The following is a 10631-nucleotide window of genomic DNA, read 5'->3' as shown; positions in this document are numbered from 1 at the left end:
TTTCTAGAAGTACAGTCCTCTTATGATGAAGGCCTCTAGTACCCAATGAGATTTTGAGAAGAATCTGCATCTGTGCCCACCATACCCTTGTTTCTAGACCTTTGTCCCCAAGTGACTTTCTCACAGGTGCAGAGACCTCTGCTAATATATTAGGTGAATGAAGGCTGGCTGCTGATGTGTAGAGTGAGAGTAGCCACTCTAGGTGGCTATAGTCTGTTGTAAGGAGAAGATGGACTCCATCTGATGGGGGGGGGTGCATTATACTTTTTTGATATGGTTTTCAAGGTAAGAGGAGACAGAGACAATATTATTTTTGTTGTGAAGTTTTTAATCTTTTATTCAGTAATAGTCCAAGACTGCCCTTAAATCAACATAATGACAAAGGGGCCCCTGTGCATCCGATGCTTAGAGAATACCTCTGATCATGGGGAAAGATCTCAAGTAGAGAGGTGTCAACTCCTATTAAAAACCCACTTTCAAGTTTGAACAGAAGGTGGAAAGAGATAACAAATTTTCACTTTGGTTTCTGGAGTGATCTGTGGGGTTTATGAAAGGAGAGCTAGGAGGAAACATGGTATTTAACATTATGTAGAAAAAAGGAAAAGTATTCCACTAGTTTACGTCAAAGTTTAAAATGCTACTAATTCTTATATTTGTCAATATAAGCCACAGAGAACAAAAGCACATATTAAATGTGCCAAGTGTGGTGATAAATAGCTCCTACATGATAAGTGGATTATACTGCTCTGTCATTCACACTCCCAGAAAACTATTCATGAGCTTTGACTGGAGGCACTTCTTGTCTTTAATTTTAAATTGTGTGTTTATCAACTAAGAACACAACAAAGAACTTTTAAATTTGGCTGTAACATTTCTGAGTCAGATGGTCAAAATCAAAACTTACAATGAACAAAGAAGCTAGTGGGATCAAAAAAAATGAAGTGAGTATGTTAAACATTTGAAATTTAAGTTATGCCGTGATCAGGCTTCACAGGTAGCTCTTATGAGTCAGTGCATGGATCAAATATGTCAGAGAATGTTCAGTGAGCAAGCTGGGGTTTCACAGAGCACTAATAACAATTTTTATACCAAGAATTATTTTCTTGTGTCTAATGACATAGTAGGCTTACATCACTAAAGATAGCATACAAAGGGTACTTCTAAATACTGACTCCTTATTTACCAGGGGATAGAATTGTGGCTTGGAGCTTCTCTCTAATAATGAAGATAACAGTGTCTGCATCCCCCACAGCAATGAATGCAAGCATCTGAAGACTCTGTACCTGCTCAACCTGGCTCCGCTTGCAAAGAAATGAAAAATGTGAAGAATCAGTGAAGTTACATTGTTGCTTGCTTTTTTGTGACAGTCCTTCCATAAAAAGAAGGGAAAGATAATCAAAAAATGAAAACTTTTGGTAGACAAGAATAAAAGTATAACTGGGGAGGGAGGGAGTATATATGACATTGTCTTTTGAACGGAAATTTAATGATTGTATTACTTTCTATGTGTGCTTACAGATGGCCCTCTCTTCCTCAGTAGCTTTCTTTCCTGTCTAGACATAATGTTCTAGTCTGGAGTCATTTGTGAGATGTGTTCAGAAAGAAGCACTTTCTGAACAAATACAGCAGTAATACAAGGGCTGTTTTATATTTTGTTATAACTCTGGAAGCTTTCTCTGCCATAAACACCCTGTCAGGAAAGAATCCAGCAGAGCCTCCAATACCTAACTGAACACAAATGTAAGCTCAGCAGTTACAGGTCACTGCCATCCCTTTATCTAGCAGTCACAGACATACCTTTATTATGTGCACAAGTACCTATGCATATTCAAATGTGACTGCACTAGAAAACTAAATATCTAGAAAAAAAATTATTTGTGTGGATGGAGGGCAATCATTTTAAAAACTGTAAAATCTGTAGCCAATGTTAATGTATGATCCTTAATCACATATCTGTGACTTAACATTTTATTTACAGAGGACCTGGGGAATCTGTCTTGAATAATTAAAGTGCATGCAGATATGGATTATGCATTTGTCACTTCACTCTGAACTCAACATTTAAGGCTTCACAGTTCACTTAACAAATAACCCTTTAAAGAGGAGAAAAGATATATTAGATAAGTTAGCTTTGAAAAAAGCCGCTTCTAATCCCACTGAAATCAGGGACCAGACAAGGCTGCCCCCTTTCTCCTTATCTTTTCAATATTGTCCTTGAGGTACTAGCTCGGGCAATTCGACAACATAAGGAGGTCAAAGGGATACAAATTGGAAAGGAAGAAGTCAAACTATCATTATTTGCAGACGACATGATCGTCTACCTAAGTGACCCAAAGAACTCCACTAGAGAGCTCCTACAGCTGATGAACAACTTCAGCAAAGTGGCAGGTTATAAAATCAACTCAAGCAAATCAGTGGCCTTCCTATACTCAAAGGATAAGCAGGCTGAGAAAGAAATTAGGGAAATGACCCCCTTCACAATTGCCACAAACAGTATAAAGTATCTTGGGGTGACTCTTACCAAACATGTGAAAGATCTGTATGACAAGAACTTCAAGACTCTGAAGAATGAAATGGAAGAAGACCTCAAAAAATGGGAAAACCTCCCATGCTCATGGATCGGTAGAATCAATATAGTTAAAATGGCCATTTTGCCTAAAGCACTATACAGATTCAATGCAATACCCATCAAAATCCCAACTCAATTCTTCACAGAGTTAGAAAGAGCAATTATCAAATTCATCTGGAACAACAAAAAAACCCAAGATAGCTAAAACTATTCTCAGCAACAAAAGAAAATCTGGGGAAATCAGTATCCCTGACATCAAGCAATACTACAGAGCAATAGTGTTAAAAACTGCATGGTATTGGTACAGTGACAGGCAGGAGGATCAATGGAACAGGATTGAAAATCCAGAAATGAACCCACACACCTATGGCCACTTGATCCTCGACAAAGAGGCTGAAAACATCCAATGGAAAAAAGATAGCCTTTTCAACAAATGGTGCTGGTTCAACTGGAGGTCAGCATGCAGAAGAATGCGAATTGATCCATCCTTGTCTCCTTGTACTAAGCTCAAATCCAAATGGATCAAGGACCTCCACATAAAGCCAGACACTCTGAAGCTAATAGAAAAGAAACTGGGGAAGACCCTTGAGGACATTAGTACAGGGAGAAAGTTTCTGAACAGAACACCAATAGCGTATGCTCTAAGATCAAGAATTGACAAATGGGACCTCATAAAATTACAAAGTTTCTGTAAGGCAAAGGACACCATCAAAAGGACAAATCGGCAACCAACAAATTGGGAAAAGAACTTCACCAATCCTACATCAGATAGAGGGCTAATATCCAATATATATAAAGAACTCAAGAAGTTAGACTCCAGAAAACCAAACAACCCTATTAAAAAATGGGGTACAGAGTTAAACAAAGAATTCTCACCTGAAGAATAATGACTATTTTTAATTTGAAATAGTTTTCTTGTTTTGTGTTTTATAGAATCTTTTTTAAAATGTGGTATATCTACACAATGGAGTACTATTCAGCCATTAGAAACAATGAATTCATGAAATTCTTAGGCAAATGGATGGAGCTAGAGAATATCATACTAAGTGCGGTAACCCAGACTCAAAAGGTGAATCATGGTATGCACTCACTAATAAGTGGATATTAACCTAGAAAACTGGAATACCCCAAACATAATCCACACATCAAATGAGGTACAAGAAGAAAGGAGGAGTGGCCCCTGGTTCTGGAAAGACTCAGTGAAACAGTATTCGGCAAAACCAGAACGGGGAAGTGGGAAGGGGTGGGCGGGAGGACAGGGGAAGAGAAGGGGCCTTACGGGACTTTCGGGGAGTGGGGGGGGCTAGAAAATGGAAATCATTTGAAATGTAAATAAATTATATCAAAGAAAAAAAAAGAAAAAAGCCGCTTCTTCTTCTGGAAAACAAAAATGCAAGTGAAGCTGGAGGGCACCGGTGGATGGGGGGGTGCAGGATTAGGAGGCCTCGGTGGCTTCCACAGAAAACTCTTCAGGTAGGGGCCTGGGCCATGATCTCAGCCTCGGGGTTCCTGGAGGTAAAGCTGAAGTGGATCCCTGTCACCAAGTGGATCTCTGTCACCAAGCTGGGACTCCTGGTTAAGAACGTGAAGATCAAGTCCTTGGAGGAGATCTACCTGTTCTCCCTGTCTATTAAGGAGTCTAAGATCATTGACTTTTTCCTGGGTGCATCCCTAAAGGATAAGGTTCTGAAAATCATGCCAGTGCAGAACCAGACTCGGGCTGGCCAGTGGACCTGGTTGAAGGCATTAGTCACCTTTGGGGGCTATAATATTCACATTGGTCTTTGTGCTAAATACTCCAAGGAGGCTGCCACTTCCATCAGAGGGGCCATCAACTTGGCCAAGCTTTCTATTGTCTCTGTGTGGAGAGGCTACTGGGGAAACAAGATTGGCATGCCCACACACTATTCCATGCAAGGAACAGTGGCTCTGTGCTGGTGTGTCTCATCCCTGCTCCCAGAGGCACTGGCCTTCTCTCTGCTCCTGTGTCCAAGAAGCTCCTGATGATGGCTGGTATAGATGACTGCTATACATGATCCAGAAGCTGCACTGCCACCCTGGGCAACTTTGCCAAGGCCACCTTTGATGCCATCTCCAAGACCTACAGCTATCTAACCCCTGACCCCTGGAAAGAGACTGTGTTCACCAAGACTCCTTATCAGGAGTTCACTGATCATCTTGTAAAAATCCACATCAGAGTCTCTGTTCAGAGGACAGAGGCTCAAGCTGTGGCTACTAGATAGGGGTATTTATACAAGAAAAATAAATGAATTAAGTTTGTTAAACAAAAAAAAAAAGGAAAGAAGGAATTACATTGGAACGATAGCACAGGCTGAAACTGTCTTTTTAAGCCTATATTGAGGAAGAAGTCATACTGGCTCACATGGCTTGATTGGAAATACTATATATGCTTACAGAAAAAGAAAAAATTATCAGTGTTTGAAAGAAACAACAGGGTTTAACAATAAATGAATTAAAAAAAAATCAGTAGACAATGTAAAAGAGAACTAACTAGAAAGTGCCCTCAGCATCCTTGCCAAAACCTGCTGTCTCCTGAGTTGTTAACCTTAGCCATTCTGAGTAGTGTGAGGTGAAATCTCTGGGTTGATTTGATTTGCATTTCCCTAATTACTGATGATGTTGAGCATTTCTTTTTTTTTTCATTTTTTATTGATATATTTTTTATTTACATTTCAAATGATTTCCCCTTTTGCGGGTCCCCACTCCCCACAAGTCCCATAAGCCCTCTTCCATCTCCCTGTTCTTCCATCCACCCCTTCCTACTTCTCTGTTCTGGAATTCCCCCATACTCTTGCACTGAGTCTTTCCAGAACCAGGGGCAACTCCTCCATTCTTTTTGGACATCATTTAATTTGTGGATTATGTCCTGGGTATTCAAAGTTTCTAGGCTAATATTCACTTATCAGTGAGTGCATACCATGACTGATCTTTTGAGATGGGGTTACCTCACTTAGTATGATGTTCTCCAGCTCCATCCATTTGTCTAAGAATTTCATGAATTCATTGTTTCTAATGGCTGAATAGTACTCCATTGTGTAAATATATCACATTTTTTGTACCCATTCCTCTGTTGAAGGACACCTAGGTTCTTTCCAGCTTCTGGCTACTACAAATAGGACTGCTATGAACATAGTGGAGCATGTGTCCTTATTGCATGCTGAAGAATCCTCTGGATATATGCCCAGGAGTGGTATAACAGGGTCCTCAGGAAGTGACATGCCCAGTTTTCTGAGGAACTGCCAGACTGATTTCCAAAGTGGTTACAACATCTTGTAATCTCACCACCAGTGGAGGAAAGGATCTTCACCAACCCTAAATCCGACAGAGGGCTAATATCTAATATATACAAAGAGCTCAAGAAAGTAGAACCCAGAGAACCAAATAACCCCATCAAAAAGTGGGGTACGGAGCTAAACAAAGAATTTTCACATGAAGAACTTCGGAGAGCTGAGAAACACCTTAAGAAATGTTCAACATTATTAATCATTAGGGAAATGTAAATCAAAACAACCCTGAGATTTCACCTCACACCAGTCAGAATGGCTAAGGTCAAAAAACCAGGAGACAGCAGGTGTTGTCAAGGATGTGGAGAAAGAGGAACATTCCTCCACTGCTGGTGGGATTCCAAGATGGTGCAACCACTTTGGAAATCAGTCTGGCGGTTCCTCAGAAAACTGGGCATGACACTTCCTGAGGACCCTGCTATACCACTCCTGGGCATATATCCAGTGGATTCTTCAGCATGCAATAAGGACACATGCTCCACTATGTTCATAGCAGCCCTATTTATAATAACCAGAAGCTGGAAATCCCAGGTGTCCCTCAATGGAGGAATGGATACAGAAATTGTGATATATTTACACAATGGAATACCACTCAGCAATTAAAAACAATGAATTCATGAAATTTTTAGGCAAATGGTCTAAAAATCTAGACCATTTGATCTAGAAAATATCATCCTAAGTGAGGTAACCCAATCACAAAAGAATACACATGGAATGCAATATCTGATGCAAAGATATTAATTAGCCCAGAAGCTGTCAATACCCAAGGCACAATTAGCATAATAAATGACTCCCATGAAGAAGTGAGGAGAGGGTCCTGATCCTAGAAAGGCCCTAGAATGCTTGATCTAGCATTGTAGGGGAGTACCATTGACAGAGAAAAAGGAGGGAGGTGATTGTTGAATGGGTGGAGAGAAGAAGGCTTATGGGACATATGTGGAGGGGGGGACTGGGAAAGGAGAAATCATTTGGAATGTAAACCAATAATATAGAATATATATATATATATATATATATATATATATATATATATATATATATATATATATATATATATATATATGTGCCCTCAGAAGATTCAGTCAAACACTGCCTCCAGTTGGGCAAATCAACAAAACCCAACGAACAAGAACCTGGGTTCAGTTAGTACATACAGGACTGTGGAGAATACAGTTTAACCTGGTCTAGTGTAACTCTCAATGTCTTATATATAAACAGAAAGTTGCACTTCCCCAGAGTGCAATTAGTCTGAACTAGAGACTGTCAAGGAGTCTGAGATTTAACTGGCTTCATAGTTCTCTTTTCTGTTTTTCAGTGCATACAGTTCTTGTTCCTATGTTTCTGTGATTCATGTGTTATTAAGTTTTGTTCAGGATTGTTTTATCTTTCTGAGTACTTTGAAATTGAAGAGACAATGTAGATTTTATTCCCTTGATCTGTGAAAAAGTAAGTGGAGAGCTGATGATCAGAGGGAATATAAACTGATCCATGGAGATCAGTATGGCAGTGATTGAAGAACAAAGAATAAAGAGGATATCTGGCCCAGCTATACCAATTTTCCATTTGTGCTCTAAGGTCTCTAAGTCATTATTCCACATAGTGTTCCCATCTGTTTAGTACTGCACTCTTTCAAAGAGCTGGGAAATAGATGAGTCTGTTTGCCCATAACTGAAGAAACAAAAACAGAATGTGCTCATATTAAAACGTGGCAGTTAACCTTAAGTGACATCTTGACATAGTTGAGAGTCACCTGAGAACAGTGTCTCATCTGTGGCATTGCCCAGCTTATAAAGAACTTTGGGCACACATTTGAGCAATTGTTAATTGATGTAGGAGGACCCAGCCTACTGGGCACATTTCCTTGGGACGAGGTCCTGGGCTTTGTACTAAAGTTAACTAATCGTGGCTTGCAAGCTAGCCAGAAAAACTGTTCTTCCCCATTTTCAACAAGTCCCTACCCTAGTTTCTATCAGCAGTAGGCTGTAAGCTGTAAATTGAAATAAGTCACTTCTTTCCTAAGCTGCTTTTGGTCCAAGTACTTTACCAGCAAGAGAAAGCAAGCTAGAATAATGTGAAGAATAAAAACACCTTTAATCCCAGCAGTTGGGAGGCAGTTATTGGATTCTCTTTATTTAGAGGTCATCCTGGTTTACATTGCCAATTCCAGGAGTGACCAAAAAACTCTTTCTCAAGAACACAGACACAGACACACACACACACACACACACACACAAACACAGAGGCAGGGGAGAGGGAAAGATAGATAAAGAGTCAAAGAAAGACAGAATAAAAGCTTGACATTTATGTGAAAATCTATGGAACTGAAAATTATTAAAGCCAGACTCAGCTCATGCAAATATGTTTGTGTGTGGTGTGTGTGTGTGTGTGTGTGTGTGTGTGTGTGTGTGCTGGGAATGAAGGTGACCAAATACATACAGAAAAAGCAATGGACTATTTAGGGAGAGAAATCAGACAAGCAAAGAGATTGTGAGTTCACTGATAAATACTGAGGAATAGATAAATAAGACAAAGAGCATTGGGTACATGGTGAAAAAATGCCATAATGAAGCTATTGCATTGCATATTCATTTAGAAAATTAGTGAAGAGAAGAGTCATTCAAAGGCAGTTCAGCACAGGAACATGTAATATGTTTGTAGAACAGCATGGTTAGGCAAGAAGAGATTTGCAGGGGAAGTAACAGTTGGAGAGTACTGCTCAGAAAGCACAAGGTTTTTCCAGTCATTATTGTACTGTAGGGCAACTGAAAGAAGTTTGGGGAGGGCAAAATATGTGTCCAAAACACACACACACACACACACACACACACACACACACACACACACACATTAAAACATATATATATGTGTATACTTTTATAAATATAATTTAATATTATAAATAAGTGCATAATTAAATGTATATAAATTTAAAAGTTGGCAATGATATTGCATTGTTTGCTGTCCAGCAAATTGTTACTGAATTATATCACCCTAAGCAATCTGGTAATTATGTAAGAGAACCCACATAGAATCTCAATGCTCAAAGATTTATCATTTTTCATTTATATCTGTTTTATCATTTGTTTCCAAACCTGGTTCTTTTGCTGTGGACTAGGTTCCTTCTTTGGTCACATAAAATTGTTTGGTTTTATGTTTATTCTCAGCAATGAACAAGACAAGGAGGTTCCTGCAGCAATTTAACCTTGTAATGAAGATGGTTTCACTCCATACCCACAGACCTGCCAAGTCCCATGTTTCCTGACTTTATGCATGAACTGATCACAAAGGAACAGGAGCTATGAATTTCATTGTCATCTAGTCTTTCAATAATTTTATCATATACAATATAGTATCTTTAAAAAGTAAGATTATATCTGGGCCAGCAATCGTTTTATATCAACTGGATATTATCAGAAGAATAAACTTATCAGAAGAATAAACTGGATTTTTATCAGAAGAATTTCAGACAAACATGTGAATTTGAATTTTGGTACAGCTTGTCACAGGTGTGAGCTAAATTACCACTGTTGGTAATCCAATGTATTTGTAAACTGAACTTGCTTTGACTTCATCTTTCTTTGCTCATTTTTGATGGGATTATCCCGGAACTGGAACAAACACCTGAGCAGTGGAATACCAGGCAGCACTCCTCCCCCTGAACTGTCACATATCTTAAGTAACTGAGTTGTCCATAAGATTTAATTCTGAGGGACTAAGATCAGAGAAGACTGGTATAACAAAGGAAGACCAGAAAGCATTTATCCCAATTCCGTGGTTCCAAATAAAATGGAGGAGAGGAACCAAATATCTTCTCTCCATAGGTAACCATGTGCTGCTTCCCATTCCCTAACCCTGGATTCAGAACAAGTCTTCAGGATTTTGAAATGTTGTGTTCAACCACATAGACAAATATTAGCCATGTGATATGCACAGGAGGTAAAAGATTTCAGTAACCAAGTGGGCCGTTGAAAGGTTATGATGTGCTTTACATTAAAGTTACAATGGGAACTCACTCATACAGGTGAACATTCTGGACCATGATGCCTATATAAAAGATATGTATAGATGAGGGTAATAAGCAATAGTCTGGACCATGACACCCATGAAAAATATATGTGTAGATGTGGATAGTAAACAATATTCTGGACCATGATGCCCATGAAACAGTTATGTGTAGATGTGCGTAATAAGCAATAACTAATAACCTTCCCTTGGGAAGTTAGGTTATCTGAATCTGAAGACAAGGTCAAAGACACAATAAACTTTCCGTGGATAGTTTCCATAAGATACTAAATCCATCTTTAATGAGTAAAGGATTTAAACCAGGTTCTCTAAAAGTCTTGCTTCTCTCAAGAAACTGGGCACTAAGGTCTTACATTTCAGTACTTTGGTTTTATAGACTATAGTAGTGCTTTTGAGCATAGATTAAGTACCACACTCGAAGTTTTATTTATTTATTTACTGTTAACATAGATGATTAAGTTCCATTAGTACAGAATCCTGTACATGGTGGGAATGACATTGGAGATAATGTTTTGTTCTAGTGAATATTTGCACATTGAAGCTACAACTCACACACAGTTTCAAGGCTGAGTTCACACTCCTGGTATATTTTTATATAATGAATGGTCTTGTTATGATGTAACCACACAATCAGACACCTGGGATTTTGGAAGAGGTGGATATTGTTCTATGGACTCCTGTTTCCTAGGAATGTGTGTGTGTGTGTGTGTGTGTGTGTGTGTGTGTGTGTGTGT

General features: G+C 39.0%; 1 pseudogene; it reads left to right on the top strand.

Moving 5' to 3' along the window:
* The first annotated feature begins 4057 nt into the window (after positions 1-4057).
* LOC127689441 (40S ribosomal protein S2-like) lies at positions 4058-4812 on the top strand (annotated as a pseudogene).
* Positions 4813-10631: the final 5819 nt, after the last annotated feature.

The sequence above is a fragment of the Apodemus sylvaticus genome, chromosome 1 (genome assembly GCF_947179515.1).
Source record: "Apodemus sylvaticus chromosome 1, mApoSyl1.1, whole genome shotgun sequence".
NCBI classification, from domain to species: domain Eukaryota; kingdom Metazoa; phylum Chordata; class Mammalia; order Rodentia; family Muridae; genus Apodemus; species Apodemus sylvaticus.
This window is presented reverse-complemented; position numbering and strand designations above follow the sequence as displayed.